Source organism: Vicugna pacos, chromosome 11 (genome assembly GCF_048564905.1).
Source record: "Vicugna pacos chromosome 11, VicPac4, whole genome shotgun sequence".
NCBI lineage: Eukaryota > Metazoa > Chordata > Mammalia > Artiodactyla > Camelidae > Vicugna > Vicugna pacos.
In genome coordinates this window covers 15,320,230-15,342,023 of record NC_132997.1, presented here as the reverse complement: position 1 = coordinate 15,342,023, position 21,794 = coordinate 15,320,230, and the positions used below count along the sequence as shown (strand labels likewise).

The following is a 21,794-nucleotide window of genomic DNA, read 5'->3' as shown; positions in this document are numbered from 1 at the left end:
ACTACTACCCCCAGGGCCATGTCCTCCGTCCTGGGCACCTGGCTGCACCCGTACCCAGAGGATTTCCACCAGCCCCCAGAATTTCCCTGCCTGAAGATGGTACTGGCTTATGCAGAGCTGAGCATGCCTGGCTCAGACCTGGAGCACCAGGCCCATCTTTTGGCAGAGCTGGAGCTCCCAGAGGCAGAGGGTGATGATGAGGAGGATGCAGGGTGGGTGATGGGCTGAGTCAGGAGGGGAAAGCAATGGACCACACAGAGGAGAGCCTCCTGAGGCTGGAACTGGACCAGGAGCAATGGGGAGCCTCAGATCATTTGCCCTGGACTGCATCTGAAAAGCTTCTTGGGCATGGGATCTTGGACTGATGCTTCACTGACTGGCTATGAGAACTTTCCTATTTTGGGGAGACATGTGGAAAAGCAGTCATATTGATGAGAGTTTCCCTTCTTGGAGCTACAGCAGCAGCTCAGAGCAAGCTCTGGAAGCTCCTGGAGACCTAAAGCCTGCTGCACCTCTCCTGCCCAGGACAGCTCCAGAGCCAGAGCAAGCTCAAGCCACAGCCCTTGCTCAAGTTCAAGGGCCAGATGAAGGGATATACCAACTCCAAAACCAGAGCCAGAGCCTGCTCCCGCCCCAGCTCTCATGTAAGTTCAAAGCCAGGAAAAGAACCCGCACACACTCCAATTCTAGAGGAGGTTCAGGCAACAGCTGTCCTCCATCTCAGAGCCTGAAACATCAGGAACAGCTGCTCTAGCACTTCCTCTACCACCTCAGCCAGCTGCCTGCCCGGCCTCACATCCAGAGTCTCAGCCAACCTCAGCCAGAGCTCCCCCACTGGCCCTGGGGCACCACAGTGCTTTGGCCCAGCTGTGACCCCACAGGGTTATCCAGTTCTAGATCAGAGACCACAACACGCCCAGTTCTCCTAGTTACTCAGGTGCTAGAGCCAGGTCCTCCCCGGATACGCCTAGAGCTGCTACCCGACAAGCAAGGAGCTCCAGCACGTGCAGTGCCTTCAGAACCGGGGGCTGAGCTGCCCCTGGTGCCAGCAGCAGCACTGGAGACATCCTTCCCCTTCCCTGTAATTCCTTATTTAAAAAAAAAATAAATTTGTTCTCTTACATGCACTAAATTATTTATTCTATGATATACAATTACTTTAAAGTTTAATTTTTTTATTATTTTAAATTGTACGTGTACTTGGCATTAAGTACATTCACAATGTTACAATAACCCCTTTTAACATCTATTCCAGAACATTCTCATCAAAGTACCCGGCTGTACGCACCAGTCAGGCTCTGCTGCCTCCCCTCCCCTTCAGTGCTGGGACACCCACTGTGCCTGATGTGTCTGTGAATTTACAACCCCTGGGTATTCTTATTGGTGACATCATACTACAGTAGCTTGTTGTGTCTGGCTGAGTAATGTATGAGGAGAATTATTATCATGGGGTTTTTTTGCTTTAAATATAAATTTTAAATATTAAAAATATGCCATGTCACCAAATTAAAGGCAAGGCCTTGGATGTGTTCCCTCCAGCGGAATTTCCTGGCTGCAGCAGCGGCTCCCACTTGAGATCATATGAGAAGAAAGAGTTGTAACAAAACATATCAGGTGCTCAAGGAAACTGCAGGAAGGTCAGAGCTTCAGGTCAGGAGCTTCAGAGATGAGCACAGGCCCTTCCATCCCTCAGGCTCCCCCAGCAGTGTCTCCCTGCCTTGTCCCTGGTCAAGACCCCCCATGGCTGACATCCTGTCATTCAGCTTCTGCAGGGGAAGGGACTCTACCTTTTGCCCAAAACCACAAATGGGGAGGAAGGAGGGCCAATATGTCCATCAAAGTAAGGTCAAGGGGGTCCCAAGGTCTGAGTTAGTGAGTGAGATGATGGTCAGTGACCTCCCTCCTCTCCACCCAGAGTTGGAGCCCCCGATGCAGAGAACATAGGTCCTCACAAAAAGGAAATCTGAAGCTCTCCCAGGAGAGGGAAAAACAGAAGCCCCTGTTTAAATTGGGATCAGATGAAGCAGAGATCCAAGGGCCCAGGGGAAGGCCTGCTTGGGCTGAGGCTCTACCCTGAGGCTTAGGAGCACAGGCTGAGTGTTGGTTTGTAGGATGTTACTAAGAATAATCATTGCAGGGTCTCTATGTAAAACCAAAGTTGCCCCCAGAAGACACATTCAGTACAGATCCTCAAACATCCCTTTTCTACCTTAGATCCTGTAGAAGGTTGAGATGTGTAGCTCATAAGTAGAGAGAATGATAGGGGATAGGGTGTCCACAAAGTCAGGGCAGTTCAGGTTGTCTGACTTGGCAGGAGGGGACCACTCTCCTTGGATGCCGATATTTCCCTAATAGAGCAGAAACCCAGAATACCACAGGCATAGAGTGGTAAGGTTTTTCCTCTCTCATGGAAAATAATTACGAGTGTAGAGATTTCATACTGTCAACAGCACACCACGGTAGTCAGCCATTATCCATCTTTCTGCCCCTTCAGTATTTTCAGCTGGTGTCCATCCTCAATTCAGTCTCTTGGTCCAAAATGGCTGCTGGAGCACGGGACTTGATCTGCCTCCATGAGTTCACCTCTGAGGCAGGAAGGAGAAAAGAGGAAGAGTCAAAGGGCCAACTCAGCTGCATCTACTCTATCTAAACAGCCTCCCTCAAACCCACACAGTCTACACGATCCTTTTGCTCACTTATAATCTGCCTGAAGTTCATCTGGCCACTTTCAGCGACAAGAGACCTTAGGAACTCAACCATTGATATGGAGAATTTCTGTCCTCATTTAGACCATTTTTCTCTCCTTAAGTAAAAAAAAAAACAAAAAAAAACAAAAAATGAAAGCCATGTGGTGATGACCTGGGCTGTTTGCCTACACTAAACACCAAGAAGAAGGGGAGGAGATGGAGTGATTTTCAGATGAGTTGGGTTTCGTTTACCCACCATAGAGGCCCTCTGCTTGGTGTTTCTTCATTCCCAGGGGAATTAGAGATGCAGATTCTAACCAGGATTTTCTAGAGGCAAAGATGCTTTCATTTCCCAGGCAGGCAGCTGGAACCACAATGGGGCCTTCATCTGCCTGTTCCTTGGAAGCAGCTCAGAGAAGATCCTCCTCTGTTCTCTAATGATGTGGGCAGAGGTGGAGGGTGGGAACTTGGGGAAGCAGTATGTCCAAATCGCTGGATCAAAAATTGAGATCTGCCAAAAAAAAAAAATGTGTCATCAAAAATTAGGCCTATTGGACACCCACACTTTCAGCCTAGAGGTACATAAGACATCAGGGTGATTATTAGTAAAAATAGTTCACATCCAATAAAACTCCACACGGTCAAATGCATTACTGACTGATGACGCAAGGAAAATACACTACTGAACAATTTTGGTACCTGCTGTTTGACTCAGGTCAGTTGATGGGATCCAAATAATGGTCACTAAGGAAATCTTACAAAGGCAGACTCTGTAGTCATTAAATTATGTTTTGGACAAGAAATCTTACCACGTATTTCTTCTACATTTGATCCCAAGTGAAATACTTTCAGTAAATGAAAAATAAACATGGCTATCCCTGCAGCAGTCCTGAGGCTGGGAGCCGCCCCCAGTCCCCCTCCCCCAGGAGCCAGTGCGCAGGCGTGAGCGGAGGCAGGTGTGAGGGTTGCGGGGAAGGGGATTCAGCCCTGAACTGGGTGGGTTCCTGGGAGGCCCTGGGTCGTGACAAGGAAGTTGAAGACTGAGTGGGTCACTGACCATGTGACCCTCCCAGCGGCCGGGGAGAAGGACAGAGGCTGGTAAGTGCAGCCCTCTCTGTCGCTCCTCCCCGCGGGCCAGCGCACCAGCAAGGGGCCCGACTCTCCAGCTGCCAGGCCGCGATCCTACCCGGGTCCTCGGCTCCGGGGCTGCCGCTACCAGTAGCAGCCGTTCCGCTGTCGGCAGCGTAAGGCCGTTGGGCTCGGGCCACGAAGGCGGGCGTTGCATGGAGGGCGTCCCTCCTGCTCGCGCCCCGGGCCCACAGGGCAGCGGGGGCCGTCCCCTCGGGCGCCTGCGGTGGCGGTGGGGGCGGGGCGGGCCCTGGCCTGGGGCTGCGGGCCCCGGACTTGGCCACTTGCCCTGAGGCTCGCGGGCTCTGGACCAGGCGGCCGCCTGAGAGGAGCCACAAAGTCGGGGCCCCAGGGCTCAAGTCTCCCATTGATGTGTCCAGAGCTGTGATGTTGCCTTTGGGCTCTGGTTGTGCATAGATGGTGTGTGCGGAAACCGCATGATGTCCCTGGACCACCAGCCACCTGTAGAGCGTATTCAGATACCACTTCTTAAAAGACAATGGGTAGGATCAGATCCAAAAGGCTCCAGGTTACCTTTGAGAGTTTTCCCACTTTACTGATAGAAATGACAATTACTGACTCTCAGAGCGCCCCCTGGAGGACAAGTTGTGACATACTAACATCTATTCAAAATTAGAAAGACATGGCCACCTTTTGACATTTTTGTATCTCCAGGGCCTTTTGAACAGTGTGTTTTTGTTTCCTGTTGGTGGTACTCTTTTCCAGCAACCGGCCGTCTTTTGGAAAGACAAGCTTACTCTCAGTTCAATGAGCATTTAAAAATTCATTTTGAGCAGTTACCATAGACACTCAAATATTTGAAAATTCTAATCATTAAAAGGCTTGGTGGCTTTTTGTTTTGGGGGGTCCTGTGATAAATTTTGCACGAGGAAGGGAAGCCGACGGAAGAAGGAGAAATGCTTATTTCATGACATTCTGCTATGCACTGTTTCAATTTTGAATATCTAATTGCAGGTGAACCTCAGATTGGCTCCAGCAAATGCATATGCTCTTTTAGAATACTTTGTTGTTTGTCCTCTGGATTTTTATGTGCTTTTTTTTTTAATGGTACAAACATGCCTCGTTAGCAGGCTTCAAATCATAATAGAAGATTGTTAAAACAAGGGATCACTGTAATTTACAATGCTTTGTAAGATATTGTGTTTCTCTATTAAAATTTTTTCTTGATGCACCAAATTTTCTACACAAAACACTCAGAAATGACTTAAATAAACAAACAAACAACCTACTACCCTTTGTCTCTGGTAGTGAGGCAGCCAGCACATCATCTCACTGTTGAAGACAACGACCTGTGACTGAAAGATGGGGATGGAGTACAGAAGAGTCTCCTGACCTAGAAGTGGCCGTGGCCTGTATCCACCAAGAGGTCACTCCCAGTCAATGAGTCCTTCCCATGCAGCATGGGATTTTAATTAATGTCATCTGGGTTTAGTGAATTTTTGACAGAGGCATTTGCCAGTGATTGTGTTTTATGAAACAGCCCTGCCTGTGGGGACCTGGGAGAGGCAGAGGCATGTTCATCAGGCATCGACCACAGCAAAGATGAGGCAAGAAGAGCAAGTGAGAGAAAGGGGAGTGAGAGAAACAGAGAGACACTGTGACAAAGACAGAGACTGACAGGGAGCAAAAGAGACAAAGAGAGACTCAGAGATCAAGACAAAAAGACCAGCAAGGAAACTGCCAGGGCTGACAGTGAGAGGAAGCTGGAGAGAGACAGGGTGCGTTAGCCAGCTCATCCTGGCCTTGGGAAGGCCAGCACTGTCTCCCCAGTCCTGGGTACAGGGGAGATGACTGCAGGAGAAATGATTCCTCTCTTTGATTGCAGATGGTGTGTTTTCTAGAATTCTGTGTTCTTATTCAGAGAGAAAAGTATTATTCTTCAGATAGTCTAGAAACACCACCAGGGGACAGATGGAGCCTACCCCAGACTGCAGCGTGGTACCAGCACAGGTCTTTCTAATCCCACCTGCTTCTTTGTCTTTCTAGGTGCTTTGGTGAGTCTCCTGATATCAGGATGTCATTGCTTTAAATAATGTCCTGAATTGTACTGGAGCTGTGTTTGTTGGGACTTGGAGTCCTGAGAGGGTATTGGTACATTTCCTATGCAGGGACCTAGGGGGAAATTTGGAAGGAAGTGGGTTGGCTGTCCTTTTTCAATATTAGGCTTAAACTGGGAAGATTATGTACATATGGTCTGAACAAACTCTTTGCTGGTGACATGAAGGACTGAGTATGCTCATCTCTGAAGAAAAGGAATCTGCTTTTTCTGGCCACAAGGCATTCTCTGGCCACTGAGAGCCCAGTGGAATGTCTGTGGATCTGTCCTCTTGATGGTTAGTGTTTCTGCAGGGGATCTCACTATAGCAATTATGTCAATTCTGCTGGACAGTGGGCACCATAAGGCTGATCACCTAGTGCTCCAAATGCCCCCAGCCATTCCTGCTGGAGAGGGACAGATGACAGAATCCAGCAGACCCAGGAAGAACTCCTTAGGGAGCGAGACTCAGAAGCTGCATACTTTGGATCCATCACTAGGCCCTCAGAAAGTTTTTCAGATCATAGGTGATTTAGGACAGCAAGTTAATGATGGGAAACTTTAGCTCAAAATCTGAACAGCTCCTAGAGAGGCAGCCACTCGATGAATCTCTGGCTTCTTCTCTTGCCAATGCTGGCAAGAACTCCACATTGAAATGCCAGGATGGACCTCTTTCGACATCCCAAAACTGTAGAGAAAGCTGACTTGGTCAGACATCTTTTCAAAATGCTGACCCTGAGAGAAGAAAACTATTCCTAGGAGAAAAATTGAAGTTATAGCTCTTATCATGTCCTAGAAATTTATACACAGCCCCCATCACCGAAGACTACACACTTGGCTTAATTAGCAGAACCTGAAAGGGGAAAAAAAAGAGGCTTTTTGATTTTTTTTTTATTGAGTTATAGTCAGTTTACAATGCTGTGTCAATTTCTGGTGTATAGCACAATTTTTCAGTCATAAATTAATATACATATATCCATTTTCCTGTTCTTTTTCACCAAGAGCTACTAGAAGATCTTGAATATATTTCCCGGTACTATACAGTATAAGCTTGTTTATCTATTTTATATATACCTCTCAGTATCTACACATCTCAGACTCCCAGTCTATCCCTCCCACACCCCTCCCCCATGGCAACCACAAGTTTGTGTTCTGTCTGTGAGTCTGCTTCTGTTTATGTATTTAAGTTTACTTGTTGTCATCTTCTTTTTTTTATTTTAGATTCCACATATGAGTGATATCATATGATATTTTTCTTTTTCTATCTGGCTTACTTCATTTAGAATGACATTCTCCAGGAAACCCATATTACAGCAAATGGTATTATGTTGTCATTTTTATGGCTGAATAGTATTCCATTGTATAAATATACTACATCTTCTTTACCCAGTCATCTGTAAGTGGACATTTAGGCTGATTCCATGTCTTGGCTATTGTAAATAGTGCTGCTGTGAGCATGGGGGTGCAGGTGTCTTTTTGAATTAGGGTTCCATCTGGATATATTGCCAGAAGTGGGTTTGCTGGGTCATATGGTAAGTCTATTCCTAGTCTTTTGAGGAATCTCCATACTGTTTTCCACAGTGGCTGCACCAAACTGCATTCCCATCAGCAGTGTAGGAGGGTACTCTTTTCTTCAAACATTCTCCAGCATTTATCATTTGCGGACTTTTGAATGACGGCCATCCTGACTGGTGTGAGGTGATATCTCATTGTAGTTTTGATTTGCATTTCTCTGATAATTAGTGATATTGATCATTTTTTCATGTGCTTCTTGATCATTCATATGTCTTCATTGGAGAATTGCTTGTCTAGGTCTTCTGCCCATTTTTGGATTGGGTTTTTTTTTTCTTAAGTCATATGAACTTTTTATATATTCTGGAGATCAAGTCCTTGTCAGTTTAATACTTTGCAAATATTTTCTCCCATTCTGAAGGTTATCATTTTGTTTTGCTTATGTTTTCCTTTGCTGTGCAAAAGCTTGTAAGTTTAATTAGGTCCCATGTGCTTATTTTTGCTTTGATTTCTATTGCTTGGGTAGACTGCCCTAGGAGAACATTGCTGAGATATATGCGAGATAATGTTTTGCCTATGTTTTCTTCTAGGAGGTTTATTGTGTCTTGTTTATTTTTAAGTCTTTAACCCATTTTGAGTTTATTTTTGTGTATAGTGTGAGGGAGTATTCTAACTTCATTGATTTACATTCTGCTGCCCAGTTTTCCCAACACCATTTGCTGAAGAGACTTTCTTTATTCCATTGCCTCCTTTGTCAAAGATTAATTGACCAAAAGTCTGTGGGTTCATTTCTGGGCTCTCTGTTCTGTTCCATTCATCCATATGTTTGTTTCTCAGGAGGGCCAAAGGGACTCTTCTCCACTGAACAGGAATTAGACTTGTGAGAAGAGGGACAAATCATGTGATTTCACACCACCTGATTAGGATGAGGGGTGATCACCTATGGGAGCCTGCACTACTGCTGGCCTGAGAAGGGAAGCCACACAGACAGTAAAGAACAGCTTTTATTCTCAGGGATGCCATAGGAATTTTTCTCCCCTGAACTAGGGACTTAAGTCTTGTGAGAAAAGGTGAAAATCTTGCAAGATTTGACTCCAACTAAAGAGGATTCAGGGTGAGCCCTGAGAGAAACTGGGCTACAGCTGGCCTGAGAAATGAAGGCACACAGACAGGAAAGAAAAGCTTTAACACTCAGGAGAGCCAAAGGGATTCCTCTTGCTTGAACAGGGGGCTCAGGCTCTTGAGAAAAGGGGCAGCTCTCCTGAAACAGCTGGGGCTTCTGTGAGAGGATGTGTGCTCACTGAGATGAGTCAGACTGGATTCACGGTCATATGAGAAGAAAATGCGTCCTTACAAGATAGGTGTTGTCTCCGGAGCTATGAGTAACACCATCTGGGGCTGGAGCCCTTTCATCCCATCAGAAAAAGAACCGACCTGATTTCCAATAAGGGGAATGATTTTACACCAGAGGAGAGGCCTGAATTCAGCAAGAAGAGGAGCAAATCTCATGAGACCTTAAGAGGTTTCAGGATTATCACCTGAGAGAGGCTGGGCTACAGCTCACCTGAGAAGGGAAGATACACAGACAGTAAAGAAAAGCTTTTATTCTCTGGAGGGCTGAGAGATTACTCCCCCCTGAACAGGGGATTGGGTCTAGTGAGAAAAGGGGAAAACCTCATGAAATTGCTGAGGCTTCTTTGAGATGATATGTGTTTACTGAGCCAAGGGAAGCTGGATTCACGCTCCTCTGAGTGCAGAAGTCGTAGAGGATAGGACTTGGTCTCAGGAGTGATAAAGGGCACCATCTGAAGATGGAGTCCATTCTTCCCTCCAAATAAAGGACAGGCCTCATTTCCAATAAGGGACATGACTTTCCCATATAGGAGCAGCAAGAATCCATGTGAAAAGTGGCAACTCATGAGACTTGGCCCCACATGAAGAGGATTCTTGGTGATAACCTGAGAGAGGCTGGGCTACTCCTCACCTGAGTAGATAAGACATACAGACAGTAAAGAAAAGCTTTCATTCTAAGGAGTGCCGATGGGAGTTATCTCCCATGATCTGGAGACTTAGTCTCTTGAGAAAACTGGGGCCTCTTTCAAGATCTGGCTCCACATGATTAGGATTATTGGGGATCACCTGTCACAGACTGGGCTACTGCTCGCCTGAGAGGGCCAGCCATACAGAATGTAAAGAAATGCTATTATTCTCAAAAGGGCAGAAGGGATTCTCTCCCCTGATCAGGGGACATGGGTCTCAGGAGAACAAGGGGCAAATCTCACAAGGTTTGGCTCCACCTAAAGGTTATTCTCGGTGATCATCTGAGAGGCTAATTCTGGCCTGAGAAAGAAGACATACAGACAGTGAAGTAAAGCTCTTATTCTCAGTGGCTCAAAAAGGTTTCTCTCTTCTGAACAGCAGACTCAGTCTTGAGAGAAAAGTGGAAAAACTCATGCAAGTTTGCTCCATCTGATTAAGATTAGGGGTGATCACCTGTGAGATGCTGGGCTGCTTTTTGCTTGAGGAGGGATGCAATACAGGCAGTAATGAAAAGGTTTTAACTTCAGGAGTGCCAGAGGGGTTACTCTCCTCTGTACAGGGGACTTAGTCTCAGGAGAAAAGGGGTAAACCTTGTGAGATTTGGCTCCACCTGATCGGGATTATTGGAAATCATCTTTGAGAGGCTGGTCTACTGCCCACCTGAGAAACGATGCTGTACAGACAGTAAAGAAAATATTTTATTCTCAGGCAGGCCAAAGGGAATTTTCTCCCCTGTACAGAGGATATAGTCTCATGATGAAAGGGGCAAATCTCAGGAGGTTTAGCTCCACTTGAAGAGGATTCAGGGTCATAACCTAAGAGAGGCTGGGATACTGCTCGGCTGACACTTTCCACCTCTGCTACTGAAGCCTATGTACTGCTCTCCACAAAAGAGGCACATCAGTGTCACCCAGGGCTCTGTGACTTTTCTTCTGACTGCCAGATTCTGTCAACCTGCCAGGCCTTAAGAGAATGCAATATACCACCCCTCCCCTAATTCTTAAAATGTAGAAATCTCTTGGTTTCCTTTACACAAAACCTCTGTTTAATGCCTTGGTTGATTTAGAAAATGCCACAAAACATGGAGAAGACAATGACGATCACTTCTGACACCACCTCCATGTTCTCCCCTGCCCTCCTGCAGCTTAAAGCTGCCACGTGGCCCTCTCTGCACAACTACATTGGCTGAAGCTCTGATCCTGGATGATAAAAAGATAACGACCCCAGGAGAAAGACTTTTCCCTTCCGCCTTCCCTGTTCTTCCTTCAGACCTGGAATGTGGACAGCAGATCCAGAAGAGGCTGTGATGTGACCTTGAGGAGCCAAGCAGAGACTGACAGTCTCACCCCAGATGACAGTGCTGCCAGATGACAGTGGTCGGCTTTCTCAGCCCTGGACACAGGACACACAATACAGTTCAACCGTTGACTAGTTCAGCTCCTTCAGTAAACTTTTCAGTTATTAGTAACACAAATGCTAACTGTTAACCACCAACATGAAACGACTATTTATCTTATGATGTTTCTCTTCCTGTCATTTTCTCTGTTCATTCATAATTTTTACATACAAGTTGACAAAATGATACTACATGAAATTATTTTATTTTTCATTTTTTTATTATCTGTCTCCCCATAGAGGGGTAAGACTCATGAAAATAAAGATAGGGTATATCTCATTTATGATTTTATTTCCTGTATCCAGAACAATGTCTAACATGTCTCAACGTTCAATAAATGTTAGTTAAAGTTAAACCAATGTACTAATTAGCAAGTAAATGAACATTTCAATGTGAGCCCTTCCCTGGATGTGAATTTATTTTCTGTTATCTTAATTTTTTTCCCCTGATGACAGTTTTCTCTCATGCACATGTCATTAGTTATTTAACCAGTCACTTGCTGATGGACTTTTTTATGCCACTATAAAAGCACTCATATGTGCATTTTGGGTCTTATGCAATTATTTTTATGATAAATGATTAGAAAGGAATGCATGATTAAAATATTTTAATACATATTTCCAAAATGGTCTTTGAAAGCAGTTTTTAGAAACAATTTACATTTCCAAGAGAAAATCATGACTGTTTCTCTGCATCTCCAACATTAGGTGTTATTAATTAATAAAATTTTTCATTTTGGTAAGTGAACAATTATGTCTCAAAGTTGTTTTAATGTGCATTTCCAGATCGCTGGAGTCACAGAGTGTTCTTTTGCCAGTCTGTGGCTCTTTGGCAGGGCTTTTCAGGTCCTAAGCTTCTAAGGGGGCGGGAACCTGCATCTGCCATGGTCTATTTTAGGTGTGTGACCACAGATGGCTAAAGTGGGGCAGGCCAGTGTTCAAGGCCCTCAAGGAATTGTAGGGGAGGAAGTCAAGGGCTAGATCCCTGAAGTCCCTGAGATTCCAGGACTAGAACCATTGAGCTGGGACTCTTCTTTACTGGAAGCTGGACCACATCCCTGGTCCCTTGCTAAGGGCCATGGTGGGACAGACACTTGTTCTGGTGTGAGGTTCAGGCCCTGATGGCAGGAATTTGGGTAGCCCCAGATGGGGCTAAGACTGCTGTTGGGGGTTGGCATGGGCGAGGCGAAGTTGATGTCAGGCCCTGAGCTACCTAGAAGTCTGTTAAGAACTTCTGAGAAGCCCAAGCAGGGTTAGAAGATGATGAAGGAGAAAGGGAGGGCCATTCCAGGAAACAGAGGAAAAGGCACTGAGCCTCTTCAAGAATGAGGTGTGCTCATGTGCAGATCAGCCCTTTCTTCAGGACCACACAGCCAGCCACAGCCTGGAGCAGAGACCCCTGTGCACATCCTCATGGCCACACTCTACTTCAGCAGGTTACATGTCCAGAAACACAACCCCCCCTCCATTTCCCCACTCCCCTAACACCCCCCAAAACCCCACCAGATGACATCACCTCCCAGCCCAGCCCTCTCCCTAAAGAAGGCCATGGTGGAAGTTGTTAAAACATCTCCTGCCCCCACCCTACACCCTAAGACAAGCCCTGCAACACAGCACAGTTGTCCCCATTTTACAGATGAGGAGATTGTGCACCAAGTCAAGACCATTTTCTAGTGCCTCCAGGCTGCACAAAGGGCAGAGAAAGAGCTACAGGAGCCCCATGGTGTTGGGAGCCTCCTGAAGGAGGATGCCAGGAGCTGTGCTGGCAGAGAAAACAGTCTCCAGTCACTCATGCCCAGCATGCCAGGCCAGAGGGGATCCTGTCAGGGACACAGATGTAGACTTCCCAGGCTGGACCTACTGTTGTGAGCAGGGACAGGATGGTGCAATGCTACCCTATGCTGGCAGCCTGGGATCAGACCTGGTTATGATGGCCATGAGAACCCCAGGAGACAGACCTGGTTGGAGGATACAGTCACCTTGACCTGGGGCGGGATTGCTGCGGGAATCTGGGCAGTAGTTAGATCAGAAGCTGGGTAGGCCCTGATCTCAGTGAAAATGACAATACTGGCCATAATTTTCTATGAACTAGGCATGGCTGTAATGCTTTACATACATTATTAACTCATTTACTCTTAATTCTTAATAAGGGAAGCATGCTAATTATTCTCATTAGACAGAGGAGGAAACTGAGGCACTAGAAGGTTATGTAAGTTGCCCATCTACTAAGTGACCAAGTACAATTTGACCCCAGGCTCTACAACCCTTTGAACTATCTGCTTGTCAAAAACAGGACTTGGAGAGTGCTTTTATGTGTCCCCATGTGGTGTCAGTTTCTGTGATTTCTAGAGCCCACCTTACCCCCCAGCCACTGCTGCAGAAGAGCAGACATCCTATAGCCCTGAATATGAACCATTCTCTGCCTGGGTCACTTGGAAGGACCAAAACCCTGGATTTCACATGGGCCTGGGACTACTTTGAGCCTTTCATGGGAGTTAACAAGGCAAGGATCTTGACAGAGCCCTGACTTTAAGGGAATGGCCTAGGTCTTCCTTGTCCAAGGCCACCCAAGATCCAGAGGACAGCCAGGTGGGCCTTTGTGTAGAACACCTGTATGTGCAGGGTGCATCCTCTCAGCTGCAGACAGCTCTGGTCCTCCTCTACTCTTGCCCTGGTTACTGCAAAAGTTTCAAGCTCAGTCCTCTCCAAACCATAGGTGAAATGAGAACATCCTGCTTAAGTCTTTACTACAACTCAACAACAACAAAATAAGTAAATTAAAAATGGATGAAGAATACGACCCAGCAATCCCACTCCTGGGCATACATCCAGAGAAAACTCTAACTCCAAAAGACACAGGCACCCCAATGTTCACTGTAGCACTATTTACAATAACCAGGACATGAAAGCAACTCAAATTTCCATCAAAAGATGAATGAATAAAGGTGTGGTACGTATATACAATGGAATACTACTCAGCCATAAAACGAGAATGAAATGTTGGCATTTGCAGCAACATGGATGGATCTAGAGGTAATCATACTAAGTGCAGTAAGTCAAGCAGAGAAAGATAAATACATGATTTCACTTATATGTGGGATCTTTAAAATTAAAACAAGGAAGAAAAGACTCATAGACATGGAAAGCCAATGTAGAGTTACCAAATGGGAAGGGGAAGAGGGATAATTTAGGAGTTTGGGATTCATAGATAAAGACAACTATATATAAAATAAACAAGTTTCTACTGTAGAGCATAGGGAACTGCATTCAGTATCTTGAAACACCTACCAATAATGAAAAAGAATATATATTTATATGTATGTATAATTGAATCACCATGCTGTACACAAGAACACAACATTGAAAATTAACTAATCTTCAATTAAGACAAATGGGTGAAGGATTTTAAAAGATATTTCTCCAAAAAAGATACAAAAATAGCCAAAAAAGATATAAATAGAAGCTCAGCATCTTTAGTTATTAGGGAAATGCAAATTAAAACCATCATGTGAGATGATACCTCACACCTATTAGGATCTAAAAAAAATTTTTTAACACAAGTGTTGGCAAATACGTGAAAAAATTGGAAATTTTGTGTACTGTTGGTAGGAATACACAACAGTAAAGACACTATGGAAAACAGCATATCATTTCCTCAAGAAACTAAAAATAGTATTACCAAAAGAATAAATTGTGTAACTACCTATGGTGGTGAATATTAACTAGACTTATTATTGTGATCATCTCACAATGTATACAGATACAGAATCATGATGATTTACACCTGAAACGAATATAATGCTATTTTCAATTCTATCACAATAAAAAAAACTAGCAATATACAGACTAAAAATTACATATGATCTAGCAATTCCACTTCTGGGCATAGACCTAATATAATTGAAAGCAGGATCTCAAATATTAGTACACCCATGTTCACAACATTCACAATAGCTAAAAGGCAGAAGCTACCCAAACATCCATTAATAAGATGAACAGACAAACAGAATGTGGTATATATGTACAATCTGACCTCATAATGGAAGGAAATTCTGATCTGCTACAACATGGATGAGTCTTGAGGACAAAAGGCTTCCAGGATAAATTGGTCACAAAATGATAAACACTCTATGAGTCCATGCGTATGCGGTCCCTAGAGTAGTCAGAGTCATAGGGACGGAAGGTAGAATGGAGGCTGTAAACAGCTAGGGTTGGGAGGGGAGGGAAAATGGGGTGTAGTGGTTTAATGGGTACAGAGCTTCAGGTAAGAGAGATTATAAAAGCTCTGGGTCAATGTATAATTCTGTAATGTCTGTTCTATTCAAAATTTGTTCAAAAATTAATTTTGCTTAACCTTTTTATATTTAATTATATAAAATGCTGTTTAATGTGTGTAAACATGAAACATCTAACAGAATCATCTAAATGGTATTTCAGTATCTTTTATGTTTAGGTAACACAGATGTTTTGAATTAAAACTCATGCTGATGGCCTCCTGGAATACCAGTTAGAATACAGATAAAAGGACTGCACTCACCTTGCTTTATCTCTACACGGGAACACACTATGTATTATTAGATTAAGTAATTGTACAACTAAGGTTGAAAGTGACAGCAACATTATTCACTGAACCAGTGTGTATTTTATTACTAATTAATCAAGCTATGAAAATTATACATGCCAGATAAATATCAATTTTACCAGTTTTGTACCTTTCAGGGCATAGATGGCCTTCCAGATGTTTTCCATGAGTAGTTAGCTCCCTCTGTATTCATAAGAAACATAGCAAGTTCTTAGTCTAGTCCATCATTATATATTCCCCGGGAATCCCCTCAGAGATTGACAAAAATGATAAATTAGCTGTTGATTCAAGATCTGTTCTTTTTCTTTTATGTAATTTCCTAAGAAGCTTGAAAGTCAAAATTCTACCATATAACTTGTAATACAAAATATCCAAATGCGCTCAGAAACTGGTGCAGAGTATGTGTAACTAAATAAAGTGGAAGATTGATAAACAATACAAAAATCATGCTGAGTAACTTTCATCATTTACCACAAATGAGTCAAATAGCAACTTGCTTTTACAGCTCTGGAGATGGATGGTTGAATATCTGTGTGACTATACTTAAGGGCCTTTGAGTCGTTCACTTTAAAATGGTTAAAATGACAAATTTTATGTTATGTGTATTTTATCACAATAAAAAATTAATTACAATTAATTAAATTAAATGAATCCTTTACTGGCTCCTCTGACTGATAAAAAGTTCAGACTCCTCAAGCTGCAATGAACACCTTCAGGACTGGCACCCAGTAACACCTCCTGCATGCAGGTCATTTGGCACATCGGCCTCCATTGCATACACACCAGAGGCCAATAACACCTACAATCAATGCAACAACAAAAAGCAAAACAAAACCCACATGCATTTCAATGCCTCTGGAGACTGGATAAAAATCACACCCACTGAGTAGTAGCCCTAAATAAGCAGAAAGAAGAGACAAGTACAGCGGGTAGAAAGTCAGAGAGACAAAGAGGGAAACACAAAATTGGATGAGGAACCAGCAGAAAAAGGGCATCCTTCAGGGACCTTCCCCTACCATTTCAAGTCCCAACTGCTTAGGAAACAAAGCCCCTCAGAACTCAGCCCCAGCCATCCCAGCTGCCTCTACTCCAGCTTTCTCCCCAAGGGACCCACCCACAGCCTCACTTCTCAGACAACTCCTGCTTTTCCTGACTGGCTGTGCCGTGTTCAGACTGCTGTGCCTCAGCGTGCGCACTCTCCTCTACCCGGAGTGCACGTCTCACGGCCAACTCCCAGTCAGACACCAACACCCAGCACGAAGGTTTGCGAAGCCAGACACAGACAGCCACACGCCACTCAGGACTTTGTCACCCACAGCACTCTACAGGGGCTTCTGTGTTCCTGCCCAACTGCACCCCATTGTCTGGAACAAGAGCTACTGAAGGGCAGGTGCCACATGAGTCCTTGCAGAGAACTGGTGCTGAATGAATTCTAAGTGAATGACCTTGCATGAAAGGTTTTTAAAAGGCTAAAAAGCAAACCATGCAAAAAGCAGACAATAGATATTTTCTGCTACTGAAAGCATGCATTTTCTCAACTCTACTCTTTGGCTGAGTATCACTTAGGAAGCAGACACAGATGCTCTACCACTTCCTAGTTGAGTATCTGTGGGCAAATTAAGCAACCTCACTGTGTCTCAGACTCCCGCTTACTGAAAGGAACCACCCCTGCAGTGTGGTTAAGAGGCCTAATGAATATATGTTTAAAATAACAGAAAACATTGACTAAATGGTAGTTCTTACCAGCCTGCTGTGATCACAGAAACATTAACAGGACCAGATACTGCACCATCAGGAATATGAGCACGACAAAATTTTTGTTAAAACTATGTTTTTTTGAGGAGAGCTGAAAGTCAACAAATCCAACAGCTTGTCTTCCAGCTGCACCCTGCTCTCTACAGTCCTCAGGACCGATCCCTAGTGACCACTATGTCCCCGCCTCCTCCGACAATGCGGACTCCCAGGTCTCTGGCCTCTGACCACACCTCCTCCTCCTCTTCTGTAGCTTGCCCACTAAGGACACCTAAAGTCAGGCATTCCTTGAGCTCAGCTCACACATTTTTCTCATCTTGTCCCCTCTCAAGCCATCAATTATCATCTCTATGGAGATGACCCCACGACCTCTCAGTTACATTCAGAAAACATTTCAAGCTGGATTTATACAACATAGATGGTTACCTTAATTAGATGATGAAGCATACAGCTTCAACTTCTCTCTTTTTTTTAAACATTGTTTATTGATTTATAATCATTTTGCAATGTTGTGTCAAATTCCAGTGTTCAGCACAATTTTTCAGTTATTCATGGACATATACACACTCATTGTCACATTTTTTTCTCTGATTTATCATAACATTTTGTGTATATTTCCCTGTGCTATACAGTGCAATCTTGTTTAGCTATTCTACAATTTTGGGATTTCAAAACTTCTCTCTTTAATGCCATTTTTTTCCCCCTTTATCCAGTCTTATACATCTCACCAGTCCTAAGCTTCCTCTTCCTTTCCCATCTCTTAAAACTACTTGCTTGCCAAGGTGTCTTCTTTGGTCTTTCTGTTCTGTCTCACTGGTTCTTAACTTCTCTGGGATAATGAACCCTTTGAAAATCTACAAATGTTATGGACTGTTTACTAGAAAGATAAACACACAGAATATATGTATGCAATTTCACCTAACCAATGATCTCAAATAAGGATCTGTGTTCCTGTGCCCCAGACTACCTACCACTTACACAAATTTCCTTCTCCAGATTCTACGTCCCTCTTATTTTCAGGATGCCTTGAGGATACAACCTAAAGGACCTACTTGCATCATAAACTTAACAAGTCCACACCAGAACTCACTATTTCTCCTTAACAAACCTCCTCTTCCTAAAGTATTCCTCCTCTAATAATGGCACCACCATAACTCTTACCATGTAAGACCTCATCATCCTTTGCATCCCATACCTGCCATGATGAAAAGTCCACTACTCCTCTGACAAGAGCTCATTATTGACTCTAACATCTCCATCCTCCACACCGCTACCTCACTTCACCTTTAGAAGGTCACTAGCCTAGCTGACTCCCCACCTCAGTTTCCTCTTGTCATTTCCACCTGTGTCAGTCTAGAATCTCCCAAAATTTCAAAACTGATCATGTGCCTGCCTCTTTTCAAAACTCTGATGCTTCTCCATTGCACAAACATAAAATCAAACTCTATTCTGCCTACAGAGTCCTCCACAATTTGCCACCTAAGACCTTTTGCAGGATTGGATTCCATAGCTTAGATTGTCACTTGGACCTATCATCTTTCAATTAAAATCACGCCACTCAGAAAGGCTCAATTCAAACTCCACTCTTTATATCCCCTACATAATGTTTAGGAAAGGACTTTTCATGGAAAAGGCAAAATTCCTAATGAACAGATTAAGAAAATTAAAAAAAAATTTTCTTCCTTAAAATTTAAGTCCTTCTGTAAATATTAAGCTTTTTAAAATATCAGTTCTTCAAATATTATTAATATTTCGATCAAGAAATCCTTCAAAAATCCAGCATCGTTAACCAACATTTACTAAATACTGATAATGAACAATGTAAATTAAACTCTTATATGAAATATCATCAACCTGAAGGTAAAAAGGTATAATCTGATCCCAGGATTCTAATTCCAATATTATTTGTACTTGGATCTTACTTAAGAAAGGAAAAATATATATTTAGTAAGTGGACTTGACATTTCACCTAATAGAGACTTAAGTCACTTAAGTCCACAGCCAAGATAGAAAGTTACCTGATCTAAATCATCTTCAGGCTAGGAAAAATTCTCATCAGATTAAAAAAAAAATTTTTGACTGAGATGTCATAAAATTAGCCTTTTTCAGTACACATTTAAGCGTTAATTTTTTCTAAGGGCCCAATGATGTGACGGGCAATTCCAAGCCTCTCACAATGAGACCTGGTAACTAGCACACATACCAGCAGGTGTACAACAATCAGACCTACTCCAGGTAAGTGATGTTGTGGGCAGTACCATCTTTCTGTTACCTTCTAAGACCTTATTTCTTTTAGGCCTAACCTAATTTAATTCCTCTTATGGCTCCTAGCCTACTGAGTTCACGTGAATCTTCACAGCTGTGTACTGTGAAACACTCTGCTCCTGAAGAGAATGCAAATATTCAAGTTTTTTTTAAAAGAATTTTAACTAGTCTTTGTACCTAGCTAACATACATGGTAAAATATTCCCTGTATGTATTCCTAAAATTATTACTGTTCAAATTTGAATGTTTCTGAAGTAAATTTGCTTGTAAGAGTAAAATATGCTAAAATTTCAAAATTATTAATAACACTAAGGAAATAGGGAGTAATGAAAAGAGCTCTGGCAACTGAAACTGGGTCTCAGTCTATAATCTCAAGTCTGACTCTTTAGTTGTGGGACCCTCAGAACTGGCTTCACCTCAAAACACTTTCTCACCTGAAATAGAGGTAACACTGCCCTTCCCCCTTTGCAGGTGGCTGTTCAGGTTACATGAGATAAGGTACATAGCACAGTACCTGACATGAAGTGATCATATAATAGTCTGCTTCCTTCATTCAACACAAAAGACACACATGAAGGTTTAGGCGTAAGGAAGCCTACACCTCCACAAGTCTGCATCAGCACAAAATACCACAGGCAGTTGGTTCTAACAAAAAAACAAAAACAAAAACAAAAAAACACCATGAACCCCATCCCACGAACACTTCTGAGGGATCTGGAGCCAGACAAGGGCAGCCTGCATGTGGTTCTGCAAGAACTCTATCAGGGCCGCATACACACTGGCCACATAAGCATTAACAGGGAAAGTCCACAGTCATTGTGCTAAAACCTCTGGAAGCCTTTAGTGAGAGAGCTTATGCCGGGTAAAATGGGGGAAAATTCAAATTAGGGCCAACTCCAAAAGACTCCTTAAATAAATCACAACAGTGATGCTGACTTACTCTTCCTGAAACGCGAATAGTACCATGCCCAAACCCACTTAAACAGTTGAAGATGGAGACATTCCACACCCACACTGGTGCCATTAAATGCCTTATAGAGAGCTTGCTCAGGGGAGCACCCCGGCACCACGGAAGGTGCTGAACCAAAGCCGACCGCGGAAAAAGCAAGGGAGGGGAGAAAACAAGACAATGACTTCGGGGTTGTGCACACGCGCCGCTGAGAACCGCTTTCCAGACCGCAGCCGCCTCCTCAAGCATCTGAAGTACTTCGCGGCTTCACTATGGGGAGGTCAAGGGAAAGCCGCTAGGCGAGCACCCTGGGGTGGGGGCCGTTCCTGTCCCGGAGTCCCCGGGTCCCTGCCTCCGCCCCCCGCGCCCCTCCCCTACTCCGCGCGCCATCGAGGGCCGCCCGGGAAGCACCGCGAGTAACGCCCCGGCCCCGATCGAGACCCCCGGCGCGCGGACGACGGGGTAGCCCGGCTGCGGTCCGGCCAGGGTCGGGGTCTCGAGTTCGGCCCGACGCCACTGCTGCAGCCAACGAGGCCCAACGGGAGGCCGAGGGGGCGCGGCTGGCACGCGGGGCGCGGACACTCACCACACCACGCGGTAGGAGCCCTCGAGGATGAGGTTGCTGGAGCGCGGCCCCACATCGAACACCTGCCCGCGGACCAGCTCGGGGCCAGCGCCTGACGCCGCCGTCGCCACCGCGCTGGGCTCAACGCTCTGCAGCCGCCACTAGGCTCACGCCGCGCCTCCCGGAGGGACCGCTCCGCCGCCGCCGCCGCCGCCGCCGCCGCCGCCGCCGCCGCCGCCGCCGCCGCCGCCGCCGCCGCCGCCGCCGCCGCCGCCGCCGCCGCAGCAGCCGCCTCGGGAGAGCTGCCGCGCGTCGGAACCGCTGGCTATTAAGACCAACTGCCAACTGCCGCTTCCCTGCCTGACCAAGGGGCGGGCCGGTAGGCGGAGGGAGGGGCTCAGCTGAGGAAGGCTCTGGGGCAGGGGCTGTCCTGGCAGTGAGCGCGCGGATTGGCTCCTGTGGTCTGGGGGCGGGGCTGCTCCTCAGGTTGGAGACAGGATACATGAACTGGTGTCCAAACAATTTGTATTGTTTTTTCTATTAGGAATATTTTGCTGTGAACATTTGTAAACCAGTTTTTTGGGGATCTGTTTTATTTCTCACAGCTGCATACCTGAGACTGTCATGGCTGGGTTATAAGGAATCTATGGTTGGCGTTTTTAGAAACTCCACACTGCTTCCAAAGTGGCTGCACCGTTTTACATATTTCCACTAGCAGACTATGAGGGTTCCAATTTATATCTACATTATAGCCAACACCTGTCATCGTCTGTCTTTTTGATGATAGTCATCCTCATGGTTCTGAAGTGGCATCTCCTTGTGGTTTTGGATTGCACTTCCCTAATACTGAGCTTCTTTCATAT

General features: G+C 44.8%; 1 long non-coding RNA gene across 3 annotated transcripts; it reads right to left on the bottom strand.

The window, feature by feature from the left end:
* Nucleotides 1-1,149: 1,149 nt before the first annotated feature.
* On the bottom strand, nucleotides 1,150-21,010 carry LOC140699676 (uncharacterized). 3 transcript variants are annotated; one of them, XR_012077924.1, is made up of 4 exons: nucleotides 15,531-15,578; nucleotides 10,695-10,863; nucleotides 2,944-3,198; nucleotides 1,150-2,585 (listed from the first exon to the last, which is right to left on the bottom strand). It is a non-coding gene; the product is annotated as an uncharacterized lncRNA (long non-coding RNA). The 3 variants fall into 3 exon arrangements; XR_012077926.1 differs by lacking the exons at nucleotides 10,695-10,863; nucleotides 15,531-15,578 and adding an exon at nucleotides 20,953-21,010; XR_012077925.1 differs by lacking the exons at nucleotides 10,695-10,863; nucleotides 15,531-15,578 and adding an exon at nucleotides 3,874-3,927.
* Between the last annotated feature and the right edge of the window lie 784 nt (nucleotides 21,011-21,794).